A 14,784-nucleotide genomic window follows, 5' to 3' on the forward strand; every position below is an offset into this window, starting at 1 on the left:
CGTTTGTGAAACAGCTAATAGTATTGCATACACTGATCATTCATGAGATACCTGTGAAAGTTTCAACACCTCGCAACAAACACGTGAAGTCCTCAAGACTTGTTGACCTCCCCTCGTAGCATTGAGTTCAACATTGGCAAATCGCTTCTACGCAAGTAAGACTTTTCGAAACAGGTTATCATCACTGGGTGCCAGGTCAGCACTTTCACATACTTGTGGATTCTGCTTGAGTTGGTGCCAGCAAGGGTAAGGGCATGACCAACAGCTCTGTACTCAGTTTTAGAATTCAGTGATATCAGTAGGATATCTCTCTTCCTTCCAGTTATTGCAATATTAATACTGTTTGTTGCAAGGTATGAATTGAACTGCTGATATTCGTTCAGCAGACTGAATTCCTAGGTTGCCTTCACAGGGGTTTCGTTAACAAAATGTTTCAATATTTATATGCCTATACACACGGCCTCATGTACTGATAACACCCATAACATGCTGTCTCATTATTTTGTTCACAATCGCAGAGTGGCATAAAATCAGTGGGTGAATGAGTGAATTACAATTAATTGTCATATCGGCAATATGTTAGCCATATGACTAAAAACGTTTTCTAATAAACAATAAGCACAATCGAATTATAAAACGCCTATCGACAGTAAAATAACCAGAAAAAAATTAGCACATAAATTAAATCTAAAATCTTTTAACTATAAATGGCAATACAGTATAAAAACAGGCTATATGGATTGCCAATAACTGAAGGTAGGTCACCATACAAGGGACCATGAGGACTTACAGTACATTTCCTTCCTGTATGGGACCTAGATGGACTTTCACCACCCCTTTCAGCCGTTAGCAGACCGATCTAGCAATACATTAAAATACACATATTCCACGATTAAAACAGTGGAACGTTTCAAGTTACTTTGAATGTTTTCAGACCCAGGTACCCTCTCGGGAGATAAAAATTAGAAAATTAGATCCGCTCCTAATATAACGATATAAGCTCTCTTAAGAACTGTCGTGCTTTATGTTCCGTATATCTTATCATATTAAGTAACCATACAATTACCAACTGTGTACAATGTCCTCTCCGAGGTATTCATCAAATGTTAGAAAGGTTTCGACCGTCGACCCAGAACACAAAGGGACACACAAAATGACTAACACACAAAATGTTACATTTATTTTACGTCGATATTTACATGACATGTTTGTTAACAGTTTAAATTGTGTGATTTGTCAATGATTACTGAAGCGTCATAAAATTGGTTGAAAATCTGAAACAGAGCTGTTTTTAATATAAAGACTTATCTGAGTGATATATAAATATCTACTTTAGAAAATCTGAACAGTGGTATTAAGGCGCTGCTGTCCTCGCTACCTCATCGGAGTGAAGGAGTCGTAAAGACGTCATGGTCTGAGCTGGCATCCGTCCAGCACTTGGAGTTACAACGCCATTGTGGGAGACTGGCGTTATTGCAACATTGATTTCAAGTGGGATTATCGCCAAGTATACTTTATGGTATTAGATGTGTGTGCGTACGTGTCTGTGTCCTCCGCGCGGCGTCATTACCACCACCTGCCTGTTGACTGATACACGAACCTGTAGGACGTTAACAACATAAAGAAAGCCATCGTTTATGGTTATCTCCTGATTAATGGACATTTAATGTGAAGTCGTCAACCCGAGAGTCATCTGCACTTAAATCTCCAATGGCTGATCAAAGTGTACATCGTGCCGACCCTGCTTGAACAACGACAACGTGGCAGCTGTGGGTTCTGATAAATTAGATTAAGTATTGAAATTTCACACAGACTCAGGCACCCGACAATACAGAGGGGGAAAAATACTGTTTACTCGCAAGAGATTGGTCCGAATGTGAACACATTTATATGACTGCTTCCATAACGTGGAAATATGCAAGTTTTCCTGGGATCGATAGGAGAGCAGAAACTGAGACAACGGAGAACTGAATAGAGGTTTGAAATCTTGCCAGGAAGTGGAATGTTCATTAGACAGTGGAAATATGGATCAGATGAAGAAGATCTACTATACAACTGGGACTGGATAGTTACATGGTAGACATCTGGATTAGACATCAAGGGGTGACTAGACGCTAGGCGTAAATGGATTGATTTGCTCGTGGCAAATCTGTCATAGACACTAAGAATTGACTCGATGGTGAAAACTAGGATTGGGTACACAGTGCAAATATGGGTTAGATATAGATGATTATCTGTGGGAACTTAATACACATTACTGTCATCAGACACTGGGGTGGTAATTCAGTAGACATGTGAACTAGATGTGATCAGACACCGGGGTTTATAATGCAGTAGACATGTGGATTACACGTGACCAGACACTGGGGTGGTCATACAGTAGACATGTGGATAACACGTGACCAGACACTGGGGTGGTCATACAGTAGACATGTGGATTACACGTCACCAGACACTGGGGTGGTAATACAGTAGACATGTGAACTAGATGTGACCAGATACTGGGGTGGTAATACAGTAGACATATGGACTAGATGTGATCACACACTGGGGTGGTCATAGAGTAGACAGGTGGACTAGATGTGATCAGACACTGGGGTGGTAATACAGTAAACATGTGGATTACACGTGACCAGACACTGGGGTGGTGATACAGTAGACATGTGGACTAGATGTGATCAGACACTGGGGTGGTCATACAGTAAACATGTGGATTACACGTCACCAGACACTGGGGTGGTAATACAGTAGACATGTGGACTAGATGTGATCAGACACTGGGGTGGTCATACAGTAGACTCGTGGACTAGATGTGATCAGACACTGGGGTGGTAATACAGTAAACATGTGGATTACACGTAACCAGACACTGGGGTGGTCATACAGTAGACATGTGGATTACACGTAACCAGACACTGGGGTGGTCATACAGTAGACATGTGGATTACACGTGACCAGACACTGGGGTGGTCATACAGTAGCCATATGGATTACACGTGACCAGACACTGGGGTGGTAATACAGTAGACATATGAAGTAGATGTGACCAGATACTGGGGTGGTAATACAGTAGACATATGGACTAGATGTGATCAGACACTGGGGTGGTCATACAGTAGACACGTGGACTAGATGTGATCAGACACTGGGGTGGTCATACAGTAAACATGTGGATTACACGTGACCAGACACTGGGGTGGTCATACAGTAGACATATGGACTAGATGTGATCAGACACTGGGGTGGTGATACAGTAGACATGTGGACTAGATGTGATCAGACACTGGGGTGGTAATACAGTAACCATGTGGTTTACACGTGACCAGACACTGGGGTGGTAATACAGTAGACATGTGGACTAGATGTGATCAGACACTGGGGTGGTCATACAGTAGACAGTTGGACTAGATGTGATCAGACACTGGGGTGGTGATACAGTAAACATGTGGATTACACGTAACCAGACACTGGGGTGGTCATACAGTAGACATGTGGATTACACGTGACCAGACACCGGGGTGGTCATACAGTAGACATGTGGATTACACGTGACCAGACACTGGGGTGGTAATACAGTAGACATGTGAACTAGATGTGACCAGATACTGGGGTGGTAATACAGTAGACATATGGACTAGATGTGACCAGACACTGGGGTGGTCATAGAGTAGACAGGTGGACTAGATGTGCATATCACATAACATGCATATAACCAGCTTATGAAGCCAGCTTGCAACAAACAATACAGAATTAATTCAAGGTGTACAATGTACCTAACACATTACATTTGCAGAGCAATGTTTCGGTTAATGCAATATATATGTATGAATAATTATTATGCAATACCAGTTTGTTGTCATAAATACACACGCTGTGTTGGAAAAACCTATCATACAAACACACGCAGTCAACAATGGTTGTGCTCCCTTCATGTCTATCAAATGTGAAATTAATGTCACATTGTGTTGGCAATGGCATTTTAGTCATGGTCAGTACATGAGGAACTGACGTCGCTTTGCGAATTACTTGATGATGTAATTAACTTTTAGATACGATTAACTCCTTCTCTCAAAACGTTATGTAGAAAGCAGCACATAGTTGTAAAGCACTGAAGGCAAGAGCCTAGTGTTTGTGCTATGGTGAATGCCGATCAGTGGAAAGAATTTACAATGCTTTCAGTCTTGTGACAGCAGATGATCGGTAAGTAGTTTCAAGTGCTGGCCTATAGCTGCAGACGTGTGTTCTGTGCAATGCTGACATCGCAAACATGGCGTACTATTCTACATTTTACGAACGTTTCTATAAGTTTCTGACCATTCAGATAGTACAGCTTCGGGAAAAGATGGTTGACATCATCAACATTGCACGCAGCATAAAGTTGGCTGAGATGTCTTCAAAAAAACGGATCGATCTGAGAATTGTAAAGTGTTCTCATACCCACCCTGGGAGGATGAACAATGTATACTTGGTTTCCACAAACATTCTTTCTCTCATTTGGGCTGCAAGGGGTTTCAAGCCACAGGTCAGATGGATGCAGAAGGTTAGAATGAAGCAATTATAGAGTGGTCACCAGAATAAGTCCACAAACGATTGCTAGCTTATGTTTTCAGTCACTGCCCTCTTGCGACTGATATGTCAGAATTTTGAATGTCAGACCCAGTAAACATTCACAATTAATCACCGTAACTTGATCCCACACCTACAGTTTGCGCCGTCTGATCTAATTTCTTCCAGGAGGTCGTGTCAACTTTACCTTATGTCTCACAGAATACCACATCACACCTACAGTTTGAGCCGTCTGATCTAATTTCTTCCAGGAGGTCGTGTCAACTTTACCTTATGTCTCACAGAATACCACATCACGCCTACAGTTTGAGCCGTCTGATCTAATTTCTTCCAGGAGGTCGTGTCAACTTCACCTTATGTCTCACAGAATACCACATCACGCCTACAGTTTGAGCCGTCTGATCTAATTTCTTCCAGGAGGTCGTGTCAACTTTACCTTATGTCTCACAGAATACCACATCACGCCTACAGTTTGAGCCGTCTGATCTAATTTCTTCCAGGAGGTCGTGTCAACTTTACCTTATGTCTCACAGAATACCACATCACGCCTACAGTTTGAGCCGTCTGATCTAATTTCTTCCAGGAGGTCGTGTCAACTTTACCTTATGTCTCACAGAATACCACATCACGCCTACAGTTAAAACCAGCCCGAAGTTAGCTCCAACAATTGCACGTGTGTAAATGGGTACTGGCAATCCCATTAACCTGCTTGACTTGATATTTCCGAATTTCGAATGGATCAAATTGAAGCTCACTAGTTGTACATTGTCGGTAGATTTTGGCTTAATGTTTCACTGTACGAATTTCATGACACTTAAACTGTAAGTGAATTTGATGTCTCGGAAATTAGATTTGAAGAGAGCATTATAAACCACTGTTTGGATATGGTTGTACACTCACATAAACGGATGGCCTTGTTTAGAGTTGTGTGTCATCACCAGTGTGACCTGTTTCGCATGGAGACGCCGTTTTGTAGGTGTCAGATTTTAGGAAGCCATCGTTTGGTTCGCTATGAAGCTAAAATGTAACAAAGGGATATAACCGAAGGTACCTTGTTGTGTGGCGTGCCAGCCATTAATAACCATGCGGACTTTATCTATTTATTTGTAATCTATCTATATACATCTAGTGTCAGGTTCCAGCAATGTTGCTCATAGGCGCTTTGGTTTTCTCTCGACATGTTACTGTCTGTCTCAGCTCCCTGTGCATCATACTACTTTTGCAGTCACCAGGCGCACCAAGTTAATGTAGCTTGTCCATCTTTACGAGGTACACATTCACAGCTGGGTAGAGTGGGTAGAGTCACAGTACTTTGTCCAAGTTTTCCTGCACGTTGCTGTACTCCCAACTAGGTGTTTGCACACATTCATGTGGTCACCGTCTGATCATTTACCAACGGATTGGTGGGTTCGTTTAAGTACACTATGTGTGACAATACTGTAATTGTCTGCACACACGACTCCAAGCCGGTCCCCCAACACGTCCCTGTTGTGCGGTATTACGATTCATTAATATCCACAATGGCCTTGTGTGCTGACGCTCGTGATTGATGTACCATGGTAAGTACATGGCTGACCAACAGGAATTTGAGGTTTTCTCTTCATTTCCTGCTGTTTTAATATCCGAGTATATAGCGCCGTGTTTAATATAATTATACTTCACGTAAATATATACTAGACCTCAAGAGGAACGCAATTCTGATTTTTTGTCAAGTTTCTAAATAGACGATATAAACATAAACGCTTATTTTTAGGACATTTCATTTTCGAAAATTGCGTTTCTTTTGCTGTTCAGTATAGCTTTCTAGAGTTCTTCGGGTCATACCCCACTTTGCGGATTAAAGGTAACAGCCCTTTAGCGGCTATGGTCTGTTTTCAATAAGCAGTTGCCACCCGTAGTCTCATTTGGGGGACATGAGCGTCCCTGTGTTTGAATAATTATGTATATTTCTGTATATTTATGAAAAGCAAATATTATGTAATTATAAAAAGGATCGAGATGAAGTTTAGTGAGTTAGACCGTTTGTTAGATGGAAACAGACCATAAGGTAATCTCTTATTATTATTATAAGGGTTATAGAGCATCAGTGATGTGTTATTCCGATCCCAAAGCGTCCGGCAAAGTGTCAACCATGAGTTAACATATCGAGACATGATGTGATTGGGGGTTGGTAGAGTTTGTGAATGCAGGTCAATATTGCTGAATGTTATTTCAACAATTCGTCATAATTTCCACGTAACAATTGTTTATATGTGGCATTTATAGTTTATCACTTTGGTTACTGAGGTGACCATCTGTATGTTTTGGATCCCCGCTTTCGGAGTTGTTGAAAATATCTGACTGCGTTTTCCTTCATAGCCCAGCATTATAAGGCAGGCATGGTTGATTCAAGTACACCTACGTTTGATTTTACACCTTCAGTAAACACATACAGTTTCCATCAACCTTGCGACCGAGTGAGCCACTGGGGTACTCGCATTGTGATGAGCTGATGAGGAGATATGTGGTTCCTCCGACAAGAGTTTGAGTATACGCCTCAGGTGCTGGGCTGTACGCGTCAGTGTTTGGAACATGGGTAAAGTAGGCTGCTTTCACTATTGCAGTCCAATTAGCTGCGTGGGGCGTCAGTTCATTTGGGTTCATGATCAATATCAGGACCTGTCTGTTACTGCCTGAACACCATTCCTGCACAGGCTCACTGGAAACTTTGAACCGAAAACTCTACAATTCATTTGTTGCTCACAATACTTATAATGATGGCATTATAATGAGTCTCTGCCACAACAACCTCGTGGTGGCGTCCCTGTAGTAGAGACGTTGCCCAGCGGTTACCCACGAGACATACCTCGATCCTGCCTATGAAACTTGGCAAATGCACTACACTTATTCAAAGACATGAATTACAAATCAGTATTACTGAATTCCAATATTACTAGCATGAACATTCCTGGTATGCTTTGGTACAGTTTCAAATGTATAACACATTTGTGTGGGGTTTTCATCATGCGTAACATTGAACATGACAGGATTCAGTCAGTTTTCATCGTCTATTGTATTGCGCGTGGATGTGTGTGGATGGATGATGCGCTGAGATGATTTATTTACATGAAACTTAAACTCACTGGTTTCAACAGATTTTAAGGACGAACGTCCACACTGTTCTGTAATCTGAGGTGGTCTAATTATGGATCATTCACTTTGGGAACGAGCGCTTCAGCGTGAGGTTCCAATAGTCCCTTGAAGTATGTATGAACAACGTTGCTTTCTACTTGAGATGCAGACAAGTCGGCTTTGCACAGCACCAAAATCTGAGAGACACGGGAATGTGAGGTGTGATTTTCCGGACTGACGTCTTCAGTGGATACTTAGAATCATAAAAGTTTCAGCATTTTGTTGCAAAACCTAGCAGTGATGGAAAGTCCTTTACACCGTGACCCAGACGCTATTTACCAATCCACACGCATCGTTCACTATTTCGGGCAGTCGGGCTGAGTCGACTATCGACGTGACGAGTGACCTTTACCCCGAACGACAGGGTCATCACCACCTTCTTTCGCTCTCCGCTTTCTAGCTCTATTTCATCACATCCTTTCCATGAGCATCTAAGGAAATGTAGATGTAGATGTACAGGCCTGCAGACAGATTTATATAGACCGTTTCACTAATGCCATATAGAGGATGTTTTTTTGCAACGCGTAATAATGAAGCAATTTGTTTATTGGGAGTTTGCATGTTCTGGTTGATCATGTTTCATTGTGATCCGTGTGCAGGTTTCGTTCCTCGTGCAAGTAGGTGACCCTTTGCATGAGCGATCGTTTTGTCCAAAAGGCCATTACACATTCTTTTCCAACCAGTTCCCGCGACAAGTTGTGACATACAGAGACGGAGTCAAGTCATTACGATATTCTGTAGCCTGTTTGCTCCGAAGTTGATGTGTATACTATATGATCAAGCACCTGCTTTATTGTGATTGTTAGCTTAAAATAGCCCTATTTGTTTAATCAGCCGCTACAACACAAGTTGATGGAAGGAAGCGGGAACACTTTACGCTGATCCTTTTCTGCTTCAGGAAAAATAAGGATCAAGGAATATCTGCTGTGTAACTCATTTTGTTTACCAGTCGCTGTTTCAGTTCCCTTGATAAGGTCTTTACTGGTGGAGCATTCACATCTGACAAGTAGTTTCCAATCTATTCATACCAAACCGTACTTTACATTTTTCGGTTATGGACCTGCTACGTGTGAGTAGTATGTCCACATAAAATTAGCGTCCCCTTTGGCTCGTGGATGTGATGTGATCTCGAAAGTTGGCAAACTTGGGTAAAGTGCAGCTATAAAATACCTGAAAAAAGGCCTTGCCAACATACGCCATTTGTGACTGATGGTGTACAAAACGAAGGAAGGTTAATCACAATCGGTAAGGAGCTGGCAAAGAGTTAAGCATGGAAGGCTTTAAAGGTCTAAGTTCAAGCCTGTACGCACATGGGGTATGGCCACCATACATGGTCAAAGCTGTCGTTTGTTGCAAAGCAGTATTCAAATAGGTTCCATGAAATATTACTACATTGACTGATCGGTTCATGATGATATAGTATAAAGAAGCATGTTATGAAGATTCACGGCTAAAAATGTGGATGCAAGACAGTCCACAAAACATACATTTTGAAAATATAATCCTCATTTTTTTAATCCAGATTTGAAATTCCAACTGTATTTTTCAGGTGACTAGAGGAGGTGCGTTCCATAAACAAGCCTGTGGGTAGGGAGAGAATTTCAGGAAATTGTTAAGATTCCCCCCAACCAACACCTCTGACCCCATATTGTGCATGGTTAGGATTGTATACGTATTTGATGCTGACATAACCATGCTGAAGATTGTTTGTCAAAAAATAGTCAGATGCACGTGATGCAGAAACCCGTGAAGATACAGGTTAGAATTGGTCTTCAGTAACCCATGCTAGTTGTAGGAGACGACTGGCGGGATCGGGTGTTCATGCTCATTGATTTGGTTGACACATGCCCGATCGAGTAGGATGATAACTCGTGATGTTGATCAGACCCGATGTTCCACAGACCGCCTACACATTGTGTACCGCGTTCAAAAACAAACCAACCAGCCACCCAGCCCACTCATGGGTAGATAACATGTACACTGCCGAGGAGTAGCCAATGGGAAACAAATTGGAAACTCGTCAGTTTTTTTGAAAGTATGAGCTCCGGCCTTTTAGTTACGGTCCCGTCATGAAAGGACTGTCACTTACGTAAGACCATAAACGACATCACATGAATCCACAATATCATTATGGCCTTTAAAAACACATACCAGATATAACATGTCTCATGATAATGTAGTTCTGTTTGAAATTGATCCGAAAAGATTAGTGCAACATCTATTATAGATGAGACCAGGCCTCATCGCTCACAGTCAGAGTCAAGACCATAGCAGGAGCGGCATCTGGCTTAGGGGCCACCAATGAAGGCACACATTGTTTCACCAAATGGAAAGACAACCACCGCAATGTTTTTGGACGGTCCCCATGTGTCTTGGTTGGGGATCATAACTGGAACGTGTACAGTTAGAATATATTTCATGTTTAAAACTGTGAAATTCCTGCATCGTGAACAACGCTGTAAATACCGACTACCGAACGTTAACAAAGACATCGAGAATGAACGATGAGCTGATGCTACCGCCTTTTCTTGCCATCATTTGGTTTACTTATTCAATTTAGACAGTCATGGTCAGCCCTGATGTATCACCGAATCACGGAACTTCTGCTGCGCACATGCCAAGAGATATATCAGTGTTTCATCCAAATTGTCTATTATGTTACTGTTCAAAGACATAGAGTGCACGGGTTTGCCGTACATATGTTTTAGAGTGGCACTTGCCGATCCTTGCGCCCAGGGCACATGCACTGTCAGTATAAGGCTGAACCGACTAGATCAGTTTACCATGCAGACTAGTGAACCGAAAATAAACTGAAAATGGCTATAATTATAGCTTTCGGTATTTAACTGGGATACTGCATTTACTCAATGGCTGTAGGAAGGGATGGACATAATGGATATTTGGGCTTTACACGCACAGTGATGCGTTGATGGCACCACACGTGATGCGTTGATGGCATCACACGTGATGCTTGCTGATATGAAGATGCACAGGCCGTGTAACTCGCTGCTCCTTGCTGAAAGTATTTACTAGCTACAGCCATCATATCAAGTCCACGAATGTTACACAGATATCCCGGAATACAGTTCACATTGTATAGTGGTTTTGCTGTGTCCGAATCAATTGCTGCTATCAAGAGTGCTCTAATGACAAACACCCACACAGGAAGCTGGAAGTAAGGGTTTGCGTTTTTTGTGCCACGGCATTTCAGACATCTAAATCCGGATATATTTTGAACACCTCTCACTGCATATTTCAGGGTACACAGCATTTCAAAATTACTGTATGAATATTCGGCCGACACTCATTTGTTTTCAAATGACACACTCATTGTGAAATATAGATACCGATCATCTTGCGTCTGTTAGAACCGTTTAGTGTAGCAATAGAATTGGTGCATGACCATTTAAGATTTGCTCTCCGTATTAAATCAATATAAAATCAATATTTACCAAATCACGAGGGCGTTGAATGCTTGAAGAGATCTGAGCTAGATTCGGTGAGTAGTTTATCATTGCTTCGGTCACAACGTTCTGCTTCACTGGTTCAGCTTTGACTGCGTGATTCAGAATTCACAGGGATAATGGTCAGTTTTCAACCTATAAGTTCAGTTGATACTACATTAATATTAGTGTCACATTAGAGGTAAAAAAAAGAATTTTGTGTTATGTTATCTTAAAGACTGATATGTTTCTGTTGAAGACATTGGGATGCAGTATGTCAAAGTATAAATTGTGTGCTGAGTGTTACATATGTCCTTGTCCACTGTTTAGTTTGTTGTGTAATTTGTGTGCTTTAAATGTGTTTGATATATGTCATGTCTGTTATGTGTGTTTTGAATGTGTTGTGTTTTTTTTTGTTCGATGCCTCTGTGTGTGCTGTCAGTGCTTTTACGGTATGCCGTCCGTGGTACGTGTTTTATTTCTGCTATATGTACATAGTGTGTTACTGGTGTTGTTGTATGGGATTTTTGTATGTTACGTGTTCATGTGTGCGTTGGATGTATTGTGTACTTTGCGTGTTTTTCGGGGTCTTGGTGTATGATGTGTCTGGTGATCTCATTTTCAGGTAGTGAATCAGTTTACATCGTCACTGTAGTGATTCTGACGTCCTTACCATGCCCAATCACTTTATATTGCCATCAAATTGAATCAGGTATCGTTGTCACTGTAATTATTCATCACAGGGCTAGTGAATCAGCACATATCAGTACCACACCACCTAACGTCGGCACCATTTCATCACGAGAACCAGTTAAGCATCACTACTCATACTAGAGAATAATCGTTCTTTAGCACAACAGCTGGTGCAGCAGGTTTAACGTAGACTTAAAGCCTGGTGTTCAGGGGCAATATCTCAGTCTAAGTTATTGAGTATATCCGAATCAGAATATATGTTTTATATCTCTCGTGGCACACATGCAGTTTGTGTACAGTTCCTTGCCCCTTGTCCAACACTAGGAACGTTGATGAGAACATGACGACATGCTGCTGAAACGTGTGTAGTGTATAATTAATCACTGACACAAAGACAACAACAAGGGAAATCACACTCTCATAAAACTTGAATACGGTTCCCTGTGTACTCAGGGGAAATATTAGCGTGCATTGCACACATACAACAGTGTTCTTGTGGGTATCGTTGTTGTTATTGTTGATGTTTTTGCTGTTGTTGTAGCTGTGCGTGTAGTAGCTCTGGATGTAGGCAGTGTTCCTTATAATGCGTGTACAGATATAATTGCGTACAGACAGACTGAGTGATATTGTGTATATTAGTTGTACACAGGGGCCATTGTGTGGACATAAAGCAGTTTGTAGGCAGTGTTGTTGGATGTAAGTCACTGCTGTTATGTATAGTGGGTATGGAGGGTTGTGTGGGTTGTGTGAAGTAGCTGGCTCTTTAAACGGTGTATAGTCAGTGTGGCTGTTGTGTATACCCTATGATCACGTGAAATTGTGTATATTCAGTGCTGTTGTGTGTAGTGGATGTACACATCGAGCTGCGTTGTGACAGTGTATCATAAATATAGTAGTGCGTAGTACGTGTTGCAGATGTGCTCCGGTGTAGACAGTGTTGTTGTATGTACTGGGCTTTATGGGCAGTTCTACCCATGCACTGACGCACATAGTAAATGTAGTCTTTGGACTGTTTTCTCTGTCGATTGCCTTGGATGTAATGTGCAGCTATTATAGTTGTCGGTTACCATGGAAGACAGCTGATGTGTGGCTCTTATACTTGTCTATTACCCTGGCAGATAGGTGATGTGAGGCTGTTATAATTGTCTGTTACCCTGGCAGATAGGTGATGTGTGGCTGTTATAATTGTCTGTTGCCCTGGCAGATAGGTGATGTGTGGCTGTTATAATTGTCTGTTACCCTGGCAGATAGGTGATGTGTGGCTGTTATAATTGTCTGTTACCCTGGCGGATAGGTGATGTGTGGCTCTTATAATTGTCTATTACCCTGGCAGATGGGTGATGTGTGTCTGTTACAACTGTCTATTACCCTGGCAGATAGGTGATGTGTGGCTGTTATAATTGTCTATTACCCTGGCAGATAGGTGAAGTGTGGCTGTTATAATTGTCTGTTACCCTGGCAGATAGGTGATGTGTGGCTGTTATAATTGCCTGTTACCCTGGCAGATAGGTGATGTGTGTCTGTTATAATTGTCTATTACCCTGGCAGATAGGTGAAGTGTGGCTGTTATAATTGTCTGTTACCCTGGCAGATAGGTGATGTGTGTCTGTTATAACTGTCTACTACCTTGGCAGATAGGTGATGTGTGTCTGTTATAATTGTCTGTTACCTTGGCAGATAGGTGATGTGTGGCTGTTATAATTATCTATTACCCTGGCGGATAGGTGATGTGTGGCTGTTATAATTGTCTATTACCCTGGCAGATAGGTGATGTGTGTCTGTTATAATTGTCTATTACCCTGGCAGATAGGTGATGTGTGGCTGTTATAATTGTCTGTTACCCTGGCGGATATGTGATGTGTGTCTGTTATAATTGTCTATTACCCTGGCAGATAGGTGATGTGTGGCTGTTCTAATTGTCTGTTACCCTGGCAGATAGGTGATGTGAGGCTGTTATAATTGTCTGTTACCCTGGCAGATAGGTGATGTGTGGCTGTTATAATTGTCTATTACCCTGGCAGATAGGTGATGTGTGGCTGTTATAATTGTCTATTACCCTGGCAGATAGGTGATGTGTGTCTGTTATAATTGTCTATTACCCTGGCAGATAGGTGATGTGTGGCTGTTCTAATTGTCTGTTACCCTGGCAGATAGGTGATGTGTGGCTGTTATAATTGTCTGTTGCCCTGGCAGATAGGTGATGTGTGGCTGTTATAATTGTCTGTTACCCTGGCAGATAGGTGATGTGTGTCTGTTATAAGTGTCTGTTACCTTGTCAGATAGGTGATGTGTGGCTGTTATAATTCGACGTCGCAGAATTAGAAGGTTGTATCTGCAGATTTGCAAATGTTTAAACTTCTGAGATAATCGAGAAAAACTGTTTTAAACACATACTTCTTGAAATTTTGATTTGAACCTTTTCATGACAGTAAAGTCATAACAAAGGAGTATTTTCATGCTATGTACCTTATTCATTGTCCATTTTAAGAGGCATTATTTATTTTTTAAAGTTTAATTTCGTTTTTATTCTGACACATGTCTCGAAGTTCCCTAAAACAGTGGTCGTAAGTGACACATACTGCCTTTTGATGCTTTGTATAAATGTACACTAAGGCTGTAAATGGCACTTACGGCCTTTCAAGTCTACCCTATACGCAGAGATACGTCCAGCTGTGTATTCCCGTTTGTACACCATATTGAGGGATGCTTGTGCAGGAGTTTTTATGATATGATTGCAAATAAATCTGTACTGTGTGTAGTTTTAAACATTGTTAAACGTATCTGATGAACGGGAGGAAAAGATTGCTGGGATTTTACAAGTCTAGGATGAAAAACAAATTCAAGGTTATCATTTGCATGAATCTTTACTCAACTAAGCAATATCAATCGGTAACATTACTTCAAAAAGAGC

Source organism: Haliotis asinina, chromosome 5, assembly GCF_037392515.1.
Source record: "Haliotis asinina isolate JCU_RB_2024 chromosome 5, JCU_Hal_asi_v2, whole genome shotgun sequence".
Taxonomy (NCBI): Eukaryota; Metazoa; Mollusca; class Gastropoda; order Lepetellida; family Haliotidae; genus Haliotis; species Haliotis asinina.